Source organism: Hemiscyllium ocellatum, unplaced genomic scaffold (assembly GCF_020745735.1).
Source record: "Hemiscyllium ocellatum isolate sHemOce1 unplaced genomic scaffold, sHemOce1.pat.X.cur. scaffold_93_pat_ctg1, whole genome shotgun sequence".
Taxonomy (NCBI): Eukaryota; Metazoa; Chordata; class Chondrichthyes; order Orectolobiformes; family Hemiscylliidae; genus Hemiscyllium; species Hemiscyllium ocellatum.
Genome location: NW_026869319.1, coordinates 1,661,990 through 1,676,170, shown reverse-complemented (window position 1 = coordinate 1,676,170; position 14,181 = coordinate 1,661,990). Strand labels below are relative to the sequence as shown.

The 14,181-nt window shown below is 46.7% G+C and overlaps 1 long non-coding RNA gene across 4 annotated transcripts in view; it reads left to right on the top strand.

The window, feature by feature from the left end:
- The window catches only part of LOC132814812 (uncharacterized), a 42,121-nt gene that overhangs the window by 20,641 nt on the left and 7,299 nt on the right, over positions 1-14,181 (top strand). For 3 of the 4 annotated variants that reach the window (XR_009644499.1, XR_009644498.1, XR_009644496.1), the window contains exons 5-8: positions 157-247; positions 2,562-2,649; positions 9,503-9,620; positions 12,457-13,024. This is a non-coding gene — a long non-coding RNA (uncharacterized LOC132814812). The remainder of the gene's footprint in view (positions 1-156; positions 248-2,561; positions 2,650-9,502; positions 9,621-12,456; positions 13,025-14,181) is intronic. The other variant, XR_009644497.1, reaches the window with a different exon arrangement.

Below are 14,181 nucleotides of genomic sequence, written 5' to 3'. Positions count from 1 at the left end.
GATGGAAACTGATAGAAACCCACGTAGATTTCCCCCTGAATGACAGCTGACCTCCACAAGGGGTAATGTGTCCAGTCATCCTGGGCTAGGAGAAGGGGATGGTGCGAGTTTGTAATCTGATCTGACAGTGACGGATTTTATTAACTTGTATTACAGGTGGACATTCAGATGGTAACCTCAGTATTTGTAACACCAAACTCTGACAGAATTACTCAATTCATCAGGACCTGGATATTTGCATTTAGTTGTGAGTATTGTGTTCCAGCTCATTCCTATTTGATGTATAAAAGTTCTCCTTTGAATCAAACCATCCTGTCAATAGATCTCCCTCCAAGTCTTTCATATATGTCTTGTCAACAGTTTATGATGAGCTGATGAGTGTAAGGTTGATTATTCTAATGTATAATTTCTGTAAACCCTCTGTCACAGGGCAGCCACAATTTCCTCCGCTACAAGGAGAACAACCTCAGTTTCCCCAAACCCCTGATTCCCCAATGTCTGTTTGCTCTCTATAAGGTACACATCAGGATTGTGTTGGAACATTCCCCACTTGCCTGCATCAGTGCAGCCCCCAACAATATTAAAGAAAGTAAACATCCTCCAGGACAAAGCACTGTGCCTGAGTTGTGTCCCATCCACATCTTCAGCATTCCCTCTCCCCATCCCCGGGGTACAGTGACATCACTGTGTAAAAGGGAAAGTCAGCATTGTCCTCCCAGACCATAGGGCTGCTCTCTCATTAGGGAGAGATGGCTGGTGGTGGGTTTAACCTGAAGGTTACCACAGCCCAGGCAAGGGGAGAGGTTAGAAAGGAGAGTCCATCTATTGTAGATGGATATTCTTGATTTGTACCATTAACACCCACGTCCCTGCAACTAAAATCCCCTATTCCTTGTACCATCCTGGTAAATCTCCTGTGCCCCCTCTCAGGGACCCTGCCATCCTTCCCAATGTATGGGCGACCTCTGGTTTGCACAGACCCAGCTGCTCTGTGTTCCTGTGGGTGATGTCCTCATAGAGCAACATTGCACTAAACGTCACTGTCTGTGAGGGTGGGAGACACAGAAATCTCGGCAGCATTTGAGATGTATTTAGTGTACACTTGCGATGCCATGATATATGAGACTTTTCCACAAGTACTGGACAATAGATCAGGATAGTTCGATGGTAGTTTTCTTTCTCACAGATGAATCACCAGTGTATTTTCTGTTCCGTATACAGCTGAGATGTTTATTATAGGAATATGACAGGCTCCATTGGACATCAGGTCAGAAACGGTGATACTAGAATAGATGACACTTGGTTGGTCGATGTTTTTGGGAGGTAAGTGAGAAGGAGAGTTTTAAGATGAAATTCAGAAGCTCAGCTCAGGAATCAGAAAGGGCCATCATCAAGTGAGAAATAAACATTGGCAATCCTAGAGGCTGGAAATAAAGAAAGGCACATATAGCAATGATTTGAGAGAGGGGAGGGGATTAGAGATAGGGAGGATAATGAATCTGGAGGACATGAAAGTTGGAAAGTATTCTGAGGATGGAGGGTGTTACAGAGATCGATATTTATGATAGAATTTTTTATCTTTGGCAAGTCAGTAGCTGCGGGGTAACCCGAGAGGCACAGAATGAATAATGTGAATCTTTTTTCCAAGGTGGAAGTGACAAATTCTAGAGCCACACATTTAAGAGGAGAGGGGGCAGTTTAAAGGAAATGAAAACCAAAACAACTGCAGATGCTGTAAACCAGAAAGAGAAACAGAAGTTTCTCTCCCAATCCAGACAACATCCTGGTAAACCTGTTTTCACCCTCTCCAAAGCCTCCAAATCCCCTTGAAGTCTTTCCCCTCTCTTGTTAAACCTAGGCTTTCTACTCTTAGATTCCCATCCCCTGGGGTAAAAAAGAAACCATGACTAGTCACCCTATCGTTGCTACTCATAATTTTATAAAGTTCAACAATGCCACCTCAAACGTCCAGTGATCCAGGGAAAATAGCCTCAGCCTATTCAGCCTCTCCCTATGGTTCTAATTTTCCAATACTGGCAGCACCCCTGTAAATCTTTTCTGAATTCTTTCAAGTTTCCCAACATCCACCCTATAGCAGGGAGACTGGAATTGAAAGCAGTATGGAAATTCCAAAAGTGGCCGAGCCAATAAACTGTACAACCGAAACATGATCTCCAATCTCCTATACTCAATGCACTGCCCAATAACAGCTAGCATACCGCACACCACCTTCACCGACCTGTCTACCTTCAACCCCACTTTCAAGGAACTATCACCCCACACTGCACGGTCTGTTTATTCGTCAACATTTCCCAGGAACTTGTCATTGACGTTGAGTGCTATTGTGGTAACAACTTTCTGAACTCAGGGAGACTAGAATTGAATGTAGTATTCTAAAATTGTCCTCACCAATGCCCTATACAGCCACAACATGACCTCCTAACTCCTATACTCAGTGACAGAATCCCGACAGTGTGAAACCAGGCCATTCGGCCCATGAGACCATACCAATCAACGGAACAGCATCCCACCCTAACCATGTAACCTCTCATTTCCCACAGCGAATCCCCCTTACCTGCAACACTTTGGACTGAGAGAGGAAACCAGAGCATCCAGAGGAAGGCCACCGCAGACACACACTTGGAGAATGTGCGAACACCACACAGACAGTGGAATTGAACCCAGTCCATTTATTAATCAGTGCCCTGACCAGTAATGGTCACCATCCCAAATGTCAACAAATGATCTCCCTGAAACTCTACTTTGCAGGAACTATGCAGTTGTTCTGAGCCCTTCAGAGGGATTGAAGGGGATGGAGAGAAAACAGCAACAGGGTGGAATTTTGATCTGTAACAATTCTCTCCATCTTCCCCCTCTCTGTCAGTCTCCCGTGTCTGTTTGTTCGCCCCGTCTCCCCCTCTCTGTCTGTCCCCCATCTGTCTGTCTGCCCCCTACCCGCGCCTGTCCCTGTTGCTTCCTCTGTCCCCACTGTCTGTTCCCCATCTCTCTCTTCCCCCTTCTCTGTGCCACCCCTCTCTATCCCGCCAGCCTCTCTGTCTCCCCACCCTCTGCCACCCCATCCCTGCCTTCCCTCATTTCCCTCTTCCCTAGGTCTGTACTCCCCCACCACAGGGAAAAGGCGTTGTCTATTTAGTCTACCCATGCCCGGCATGATTTTATAAATCTCTATAAGGTCACCCCTCAGCCTCCGACACGCCAGGTAAAACTCCTGGCAACATCCTTGTAATTCTTTTCTGACCATTTCAAGTTTGAGAACATCCTTCTGATCGGAAGACCAGAATTGCATGGAATATTCCAAAAGTTGCCTAATCAATGTCCTGTACAGCCACAATCTGACCTCCCAACCCCTATACTAAACACTCTGACCAATAAAGGCAAGCAGTCCAACTGCTGCCTTCACTAGCTTATCTACCTGCGACTTTACTTTCAAGGAACTATGAAGCTGCAGAACAAGGTCTCTTTGTTTAGCAGCACTCCCCAGGAACTTACTATTAACTGTTTTCATCCTGCTAAGGTTTGCTTTTCCAAAATGCAGCACCTCACATTTTTTTCTAAACTGAACTCCTCAGCCCATTTGCCCATGTGATCCAGATGCCTTGTACTCTGAGCTAATCTTTTTCACTGTCCACTCCATCTCCAATTTTGGTGTCATCTGTAAACTTACTAACAATACCTCTGATGTTCACATCCAAGTCAATGATATAAATGACGAAAAGTAATGGACCTAGCACCGATCCTTGTGACACTCCACTGGTCACAGGCCTCCAGCCTGAAAAGCACCCCTCAACCACCACCCTCTGTCTTCGACCTTTGAGCCAGTTCCGTATCCAAATGACTAGTTCTCCCTGTATTCCATGAAATCTAACCTTGCTAACCAGTCTCCCATCGGGAACTTGGTCAAACGCCTGACTGATGACCACTGCTCTGCCCTCATCAATCATTTTTGTTACTTCTTCAAAAAACTGACTCAAGTTCGTGAGATGTGATGTCTCACACACAAAGCGGTCAATAATATCCAGGACTTAACTCTGTACACTGGGGTCTGCGTCACCCAGTTATGGGTATTCATATTCTGGATAAAGTTCATGTACACCAGGTTTGTGTTAGTGACTGTGTATTGTTAACCTCACCAACACAGGTGAGTTCCTTTTGGAAGGCAGTCCCTATATCCATAACCCCCCTCCCCCCCATCTGCTCTGTCCCCTCCATCCCCACCGTAGACAGTAAGTGGGAGGAGCTCATGGAGTTTCCATGCAAGTGAGATTGAGAACATGTTCCCTTCTTTCTATTAGCCCACCAGGAAATGATGGTAGTGTCCTTGCCTCTGGACCAGGAGGATCGGGCTCAGATTTGAATAACACCATCTTTGAAGAGGCTGATTTGAAAACGTGCCCAAGCCACCAGGCCATACTGTCTCCCAGCTGTCCCTGCCTGAGCCTCAACAGAACCTTCCTGTAGTTTCTCTCCTGTCAGACTCTCCCATTGTTCAGTTTGTCCAGGATCCCCTCCTGCTGCTACACTGCTCCTGTCCCTCACTGACCTGTCCATCCTCCAGTGTCCCTCCACATTCATTCATTGTTTACAATCCCGTTATCCCAGTCCTCCAGCCCCGCCCCCTCCACTCTATTGGGCAGCAGCTGCTGTCAATCACCTGGGCTCCTGTGTGATCTGGATCATGTGCTGTGGGAGGGGAGACCAGTGCACAGGCGCGGTGCTGGCCAATTGGCCACAGGGCGGGTCAGTGCCAGGGAGGGAGGCTGTGGGTGTGTGGGATTAATCTATCATTGGCAGCTCCCTATCTTCCTCCTCTGGGAACAGGACCCGGGGAATAGCCCCTCTCCTGGTATCCTGACGAGTGGTCAAAGTATGACTGTGGGAGGATTTTGCAGAAAGTTATCAGAACACCTTTTGTGAAAATTCAGGAATGTTATGGAAAGGGACAAGGATGGGCCTGCAATTAGAGTTCTAATTCAGTTCATTTCAGTTCAACACGAGTAGTGCCTCCCACCCTTCCACCTCCTCTAACCTAATAATAAGACCAATTGTGACTAGCGGGTAAGTGCTGCATTTTCCTTGTTTGTTTCTTTAGATTTAGTTGGTTTTTGTTGTTTTTTTTAAGGAAAGCTTACTTTTAGAGGGATGGCAGTGCAGAGAGGGCAATGTTCCTCTTGCAACATGTATGAGGTGAGGGAAGCCATTAGCGTCCCTGCTGAGTACACTTGCAAGAAGTGCACCCATCTCCAGCTCCTCCAAACCCGTGTTAGGGAACTGGAGCTGGAGTTGGATGAACTGCGGATCATTCGGGAGGCAGAGGAGGTCATAGATCGGAGCTTTAGGCAAGTAGTTACTCCGAAAGTTCAAGATAGATGGGTGACAGTGAGGGGGAGTGGGAGGAGGAAGCCAGTGCAGGGACCCCCTGCGGTCATTCCCCTCAAGAACAAGTATACCGTTTTGGATACTTGTGGGGTGATGACTTACCAGGGGCAAGCAACGAGGTTCAGGCCTCTGGCATGGAGCCTGTCCCCTTTGCTCAGAAGGGTAGGGTGGAGAAAGGTAGAGCAATTGTTCTTGGGGACTCGATAGTGAGGGGTACAGACAGACGGTTTTGTGGGGGCGACAGGGACTCACGTTTGGTATGTTGCCTCCCAGGTGCAAGGGTACGTGATGTCGCTGATCGTGTTTTCCGGGTCCTTAAGGGGGAGGGGGAGCAGCCCCAGATCGTGGTCCACGTTGGCACCAACGATATAGGTAGGAAGAAGGGTGAGGATGTCAGACAGGCTTTCAGGGAGCTAGGTTGGAAGCTCAGAGTTAGGACAAACAGAGTTGTAGTCTCTGGTTTGTTACCCGTGCCACGTGATAGAGAGTCGAGGAATAGGGAGAGAGAGCAGTTAAATGCGTGGCTACAGGGATGGTGCAGGAGGGAGGGATTCCGGTTTCTGGACAACTGGGGTCCTTTCTGGGGAAGGTGGGACCTCTATAAAAAGGATGGGCTACACCTGAACCTGAGGGGCACCAGTATCCTTGGGGGGAGGTTTGCTAGTGCTCTTTGGGAGGGTTTAAACTAACTCAGCGGGGGCATGGGAACCAGGACTGTAGCTTTAGGGTACAGGACCTTGAGTGTAGGGAGGTTAGGAATAATGCAGCGATCTCTAAGGAGGGTGCCTGTAACCAGAAAGGTGGATTGAAGTGTGTATACTTCAATGCCAGAAGTATAAGGAATAAGGTAGGTGAACTTGCAGCGTGGGTTGGTACCTGGGACTTCGATGTTGTGGCCATTACAGAGACGTGGGTAGAACAGGGACAAGAATGGCTGTTGCACGTTCCAGGGTTCAAATGTTTTAGTAGGATCAGACATGGGGGTAAAAAAGGGGGAGGCGTGGCATTACTTGTCAAAGACAGTATCACAGCAGTGGAATGGACGATGGAAGAGGACTTGCCATCTGAGGTAGTTTGGGCTGAGGTTAGAAATAGGAAAGGTGAGGTCACCCTGTTAGGTGTTTTCTACAGGCCTCCTAATAGTCCTAGAGAAGTAGAGGATAATATTGCGAGGATGATTCAGGAAAAGAGTGAAGGTAGCAGGGTGGTTGTTATGGGGGACTTTAACTTCCCAGATATTGACTGGGAGAGCTATAGCTCGAGTTCATTAGATGGGTCGGTGTTTGTACAATGTGTGCAGGAGGGTTTCCTGACACAATATGTCGACAGGCCAACAAGAGGGGAGGCTATATTGGATTTGGTTCTAGGTAATGAACCAGGCCAGGTGTTAGACTTGGAGGTAGGTGAGCACTTCGGGGACAGTGACCACAACTCGGTGACTTTCACTTTAGTGATGGAGAGGGATAATCGTGCGCCGCAGGGCAAGAGCTATAGCTGGGGGCAGGGAAATTATGATGCAGTGAGGCATGACTTAGGATGTGTGGATTGGAAAAACAGGCTTCAAGAGAAGAACACTAATGAGATGTGGGGATTGTTCAAGGAGCAGCTACTGCGTGTCCTCGATAGGTATGTACCAGTCAGGCATGGTGTAAAGGGCCTTGTGAGGCAGCCGTGGTTTAGTGAGGAATTGGAGTCCCTTGTGAAAGGGAAGAAGGCGGCATATGTAAAGATGAGGCGTGAAGGTTCAGTTGGGGCGATTGAGAGTTATAAGGTAGCCAGGAAGGAGCTAAAGAGGGAGCTAAGAGAAGCGAGAAGGGGACATGAAAAGTCTTTAGCTGGTAGGATTAGGGAAAACCCAAAGGCTTTCTATAGGTATGTCAAGAATAAAAGGATGACTAGGGTAGGTATCGGTCCAGTCAAGGATAGTAGTGGGAAGTTGTGTGTGGAGGCGGAGGAGATTGGAGAGACATTAAATCAGTACTTTTCATCAGTATTCACTCAGGAACAGGACACTGTTGCTGATGTGAATATGGAATCACAAATAATTAGAATGGATGCCCTGGAAATATGCAGGGAAGAGGTTTTGGGAATATTGGAAAGGATGAATATAGATAAGTCTCCTGGGCCTGATGGCATTTACCCCAGGATCCTATGGGAAGCTAGGGAGGAGATAGCAAAGCCATTGGCCTGGATTTTTATGTCGTCATTGTCAACGGGAATAGTACCAGAGGACTGGAGGATAGCGAATGTGGTCCCATTGTTCAAGAAAGGGAGTAGGGATAGCCCTAGTAACTATAGGCCAGTGAGTCTGACTTCAGTGGTGGGCAAAGTCTTAGAGAGAATGGTAAGGGATAAGATTTATGAACATCTGGGTAGGAATAACGTGATCAGGGATAGCCAGCATGGTTTTGTGAAGGGCAGGTCGTGCCTCACAAACCTTATTGAGTTCTTTGAGAAGGTGACTAAGGAAGTGGATGAGGGTAAAGCAGTAGATGTTGTGTATATGGATTTTAGTAAGGCGTTCGATAAGGTTCCCCATGGTAGGCTAATGCTAAAACTTCGGAGGTATGGCATTGAGGATACATTAGAGGTTTGGATTAGGAATTGGCTGGCTGGAAGGAGACAGAGGGTAGTAGTTGATGGATTATGTTCATCTTGGAGCGCAGTTACTCGCGGTGTACCACAAGGATCTGTTTTGGGACCATTGCTTTTTGTTATCTTTATAAATGATCTAGAGGAAGGACTTGAAAGCTGGGTAAGCAAGTTTGCGGATGACACAAAAGTCGGTGGAGTTGTGGATAGTGAGGAAGGAAGTGGTAGGTTACAGCGGGATATAGATAAGTTGCAGAGCTGGGCGGAAATGTGGCAAATGGAATTCAATGTAGCTAAGTGCGAAGTCGTTCACTTTGGTAGGAGTAACAAGAAAATGGATTACTGGGCTAATGGTAGGCTACTTGGTAGTGTGGATGAGCAGAGGGATCTTGGTGTCTATGTACACAGATCTCTGAAAGTTGCCACCCAGGTAAATAGTGCTGTGAGGAAGGCATATAGTGTACTGGGCTTTATTGGCAGAGGAATTGAGTTCCGGAGTCCTGAGGTCATGTTGCAGTTGTATAAGACTCTGGTGAGGCCGCATCTGGAGTATTGTGTGCAGTTTTGGTCGCCATACGATAGGAAGGATGTGGAAGCTTTAGAACGAGTGCAGAGGAGGTTTACCAGGATGTTGCCTGGAATGGTAGGAAAATCTTATGAGGAAAGGCTGAGGCACTTGGGGCTGTTCTCATTGGAGAAGAGAAGGTTTAGGGGAGATCTGATAGAAGTGTATAAGATGATTAGGGGTTTAGATAGGGAGATACTAAGAACCTTTTACCTCTAATGGAGTCAGGTGTTACTAGGGGACATAGCTTTAAATTAAGGGGTGGTAGGTATAGGACAGATGTTAGGGGTAGATTCTTCACACAGCGGGTTGTGAGTTCATGGAATGCCCTGCCCGTATCAGTGGTGAACTCTCCTTCTTTATGGTCATTTAAGCGGGCATTGGATAGGCATTTGGAAGTTATTGGGCTAGTATAGGTTAGGTAGGATTCGGTCGGCGCAACATCGAGGGCCGAAGGGCCTGTACTGCGCTGTATTCTTCTATGTTCTATGTTCTATATGATTTTGCCAGTGTGCAGGATGCAGTGTGTGCAGGATGGTTCTCATCAGAGGGTGGAGGTGGGGAATATAAATGAGAGGTTCCAGATTGATTTTTCCCCAATGTGATTCCGACCAGGAAGGAAACCCGGTGACCTGGGGTGGGGGGGGGGGGGGGGGGGGGGGAGGATTCACCAACACCTGGGAGGCTCTGAGTCAGAATCATTGATTTGGTTCTTAGTCTGCAGACAAGAGCTAGGTAACTGAATTCAAGGAGAGGAGAGAGATTGTGAAAACTGGGTGTGGAGGGAAGGAGTGAGGAGATTGGTTTGGTCTTCAGTTAACGAGAGAGAAATTGTGAGACTGAGATTTAAAGTTTTGGGGGGAACAAGGAAACTACAATTTAATACTATCACTATCTTATAAAGTTCCATCCTATATTAACAGTGATGAGTTGTTTTCTCTGTTGTAGGGTACTGAAAGGGTGGATTTGTGGATGAGAAATTCAAATTGAGCTTTCTGTTCAGACCCGATGGTTACTGGATCCGTGCCGATCTGAATATCATTGGCCTTCTCATCTGGAAGGAAAGGTGTGTATTCTGTCCGTGGACAATATTTCAAATGTCAGTGCGTCTGGAAAAATTACTGTGACACAGCCAAGTCCATGTTAGCAAAGTTTGTAGCTACGAATGGAGGCTGTTCATCAGGATTATCTCCATGGCAACGGCGGTTTAAAAAGTCTAGTTCAATTCAGCACATTGTTTTAACATCGCACCCCTCCCCCAACCTCCCGTGGATCACTTCAGTACCTGACAGGCGCTTCAGTTTCAGTGGGATTGTCTGTCAGGATTCTGATGTGGAGGAGACGGTGTTGGAGTGGGGTGGACAAAGTTATAAATCTCACAACACCAGATTACAGTCCAACAGGGTTTTTTGGAAGCACTAGCTTTCCGAACACGGCGTAATTTTTAACTTTATCAGGTCTATCTCTATGATGACAGACTTCTTTAGTTAAGTACTTCAATAATCAGTGGGCGGCACGGTGGCACAGTGGTTAACACTGCTGCTTCAGAGAGCCAGGTTCAATTCCCGCCTCTGGCGACTCTGTGTGTTAGGTGAAGGGGTAAATGTAGGAGAATGTTTCTGGGTGCGTTACGCTTCGGCGGGTCAGTGTGGACTTGTTGGGCCGAAGGGCCTGTTTCCACACTGTAAGTAATCTAATTACAGAGGCCACATATTCCCCTCTAGCAATATCAACTGCTATTCTGTCCCTGGGGTTAGCTACTCGTCACTTTTTATCCCCAATCCCATCTAGCTTTCTGTTGATCTTTAAAGTTTTTCTAATCTCCTAGTTTCTCGCTGATCATTGCCAATTTGTATGCCTTCTATTACAATTTGATAGACTCCCTTATTTCCTTAGCCACCCATGGAAGATTACTCATTATCCTACAGTCCGTCCTTCTCACTGATATACACTTTTGCTCAGCACTTTGAAAAATTGCTTTGATATTTCTCCACTGGCCGTCAACTGCCCCATCGTAAACTATTTGTTTCCAGTTTACATTAGCCAACTCCTGTCTCATCCTATTGTAGTCTCCTTTGTTTAAGCACAGGATCTTGGGACTGGGTTTAATCTTCCCGCTTTCCATCTGTGTTCTAAATTGATCCATACTTATCACAAGTCCTTTATCAGATTACAAGGTGAGGGGATGTTACCTGGGTGTTTTGGTTTTCATTATCAGTGACCTTAACTTTGTAATTAAGTACAGGGTGGATATTCACAACAGAGTATTCTGGACAGTGTGAATGGACAACACAGTCTAAAACCATAAATCACTGTCTCCCCTGAGTTTAAAATTGCAAAATCATTATCTCCTACATGCTTCCTCACTACCTAAGTTTGGAACGCTAATCCACCTGACTATCCTGCTTTTTCAGAAAATCTCCTTTGGTGAAGGTGGTGAGTTTTGGATTTAGCTTTCCAGTTATTACCATAAGAAGATAAGCACTGGGCACAGGAGAGGCAATGCAGCCCTTCGAACCAGCTCCACCATTTAATACGGTGATGATTGAGCTCACCTCGGTCCCAGCTGGATTTTCCCGCCTGCTCTCTCTCACCCTTCATCTCGTTGCAAATTCAACATCTGTATCTCTTCATTAAATCTGCTCATTGTCCTGGCATCCACCGCATTTTGAATAGAAAAATTCCACAGATTCACAACACATTGAGACAAGTACATTCTTCTTCATGAGAATAGAATAGAGTCCCTATTGTGCAGAAACAGGGTATTCATCCATCGAGTCCACACTAACCCTATGATGAGCATCCCATTCAGACCCACCCATTCCCTGTGACCCTGCATTTCCCATGGTTAATGGCTTAACTGGCACATGCATGGACACTGTGGGCAATTTAGTTTGGCCAATCCACCTAACCTGCACATATGTGGACTGTTGGATGAAACTGGAGCCCCCAGAGGAAACCCACGCAGACATGGGGAGAACGTGTAAACTCCACACAGTCACCTAAGGCTGGAATCAAACCCGGGTCCCTGATGCTGTGAGGTAGCAGTGCTCACCACTGAGCCACCTCTGCTTAAAATCTGCTCCCCCTTATTAACCTCCCCGCCCCGCAATTGGCTGAATCTATATTCCTTACATCAGAAATCAAGTTGTGGAAGCAGGTGTCTCAGTAAAATCCAGTAACAGCCCGTGTATGAATGGAGATCCTACACACAACACCCTCCAGCCCACACTTTTCATTCACTCTCTAAAAACATGTCTCCAGTGGCTTCATGGGGACTACAACTCCCACAATCCCTGAGGCGGGGACCATACGTGTGAGGGGAAGACCAGAACTGCACATGTACAGAATATGGGCGGATTTTGGAGCATGTGCTTTGTGGTAAATAGCGGAAAGTACTTCACATTGTGATTGGCTGGAGGACGAACATATCGGTTGTGGGGGGCGGCACCAAAGTGTCACCACACCCATGTGGGGCCAAAGGCCATCCCCAACTCGTCATAACACTGGGCATCGACCAATGAGAAACAAAGAAGGATCTGACCCATTCTCCCAGACTGAAGGTTCCTCTTCTGTCCAGGATCTGCCACCTCCCTTTCTGTTTCCTTTTCTTTCATTCTGCTGTTACATTATTGACTTGCAGCAACTGAAGGGAAAGGAAGTGAACCCAGAAAGGGTGCAGAGTCTAACCAGGGACGGGAAGTGGTGGCATGGATCTGTTTACCAGTAACTCCATGAGAATGGGGAGGGTGTACATGAGGGGGTAGCAGAGTTAGAATGGTGGGAGAGAGTAAGTGGGCTGGAGGGTAACAGCTTCGGGGGAAGAAAGGGGAAAAAGATATTCCAGAGAAACTAGAATTCTCTGTTCTGAATTTCTAACCTGTACATATTCCTTTATACAGGGTGCTGGATGGTGAAGATTTACAGACTGAAATCTCAAACTCGTGCAGATTGTGATTAAGTTAACCAGTGTTTGAAGAACCAAGGATAGAGAATCACTCAGCCAAAATCCTGCACACTCTCCCTCGCAGCATTGTCGGTCTCTCTGCGCCACATAGGCTGTGAATGGTTCAAGACAGCAGCTCACTCCCATCTTCTCAAGGGTAACTAGAGATGGGGAATAAATGCTGGCTGAGCCAGTGATGCCCATATCCTGGAAATGGTTTCTGTCTCTAGTTGCTGAAACCCAGTTGATGTTACTGCAGGATGATGAGGGACGCTGAGTGCATCTTCCAGGAGGCAGCACCATCACATTACCCCTGCCTACACCCACACAGTAACACCGCAACATCACTGGAACAAAAGGCAGTGAAACCAAAGGAGGACTTAGATATAGTTCTTCGAGGTAAAGTCATGAAAGGGGATTGGAGCACAGCAGGAACAGAAGACTGAGCTGGATGGTCAGCTGTTTCCCATTGAATGGTGGAGCAGGATCGAAAGGCCGAATGGCCTCCTGCTGCTATCTCCCAGGTATGTATATAGCCATGGAGCCCAGGTAGGAAGGAGTGGGCAGGGATTCTCCAGGAGATTATACTTCCACAACAGTTTTCAGTGAGCGATGGTTTGATGGACTTTATTTAACATTTATCTTTAACACAAGGTTTATAAATTTTGGTTTTAAAATGTTGTCAAAGTGTTTTGCACAGCAAATAAAATTAAAGAAAATAAATTAAACTGTCTGAATATAACAGTTTTAAAACTTTCAACCTCTGTAAAACAAAGTTCTATCTATTCACTTTCCAGCTACTCAAGCTCCAGGGATATATTCCCTCCCTGTCTGAACCTTTGGTTTGATTTAACTGCTTTTCAGTTCTCATTCTGCGAAGCGTTCTTTTTCCCCATTTCCCCGACCCAGAAATGTTATCACAGCAACCTTCCCACCATCAAAATCATCATTACACCATTTAGCTTTGGTTAACATATAATCACCAGCAGCGCAAAAGTGAGGACTGCAGATGCTGGAAACCAGAGCCTAGCTTAGAGTGGTGCTGGAAAAGGGCTTTTACCAAAACGTTGATTTTCCGGCTCCTCGGATTCTGCCTGACCTGCTGGGCTTTTCCAGCAACACTCTAATCTAGACATATAATCACCAGCAGTAAATCATTTGCGTAACCAATTGAATATTTCCAAAGTAAGCCCATTACGGGCCAAGCAAACCATTACAAGTGACAGAGTGAGAAGGGACTAAATCAAAGTAGAGTTGTGGGGAGGGGGCAGCGGTGTAGATAAAGCACTGTATCCCCTGCGGTGCCCACCTCTATCTAAAGGCCTCGAGAGAATTGATACACACCACATGGTCCTTCTCCAAGGACACCCGGCTGTGTAGCCTTTATCCTCAATCATAGAATAGAGTCCCTACAGTGTGGAAGTAGAGCACTGGCCCATCAAATCGCACCGACCATCCAAAGAACATCACACCCAGAGCACGCTATCACTGTAACACTGCATGGCCCATGGCTGATCCACCTCGTCTGCACAATCCTGGATACTGTGGACAATTTAGCATGACTGATCCACCTGCACATCTTTGGACTATGGGAGGAAACCAGAGCACCTGGAGGGGACCCACACTATCATGGGGAGAATGTGGGGACTCCACACAGGCCGTTGACCAAGGCTGGACTCCA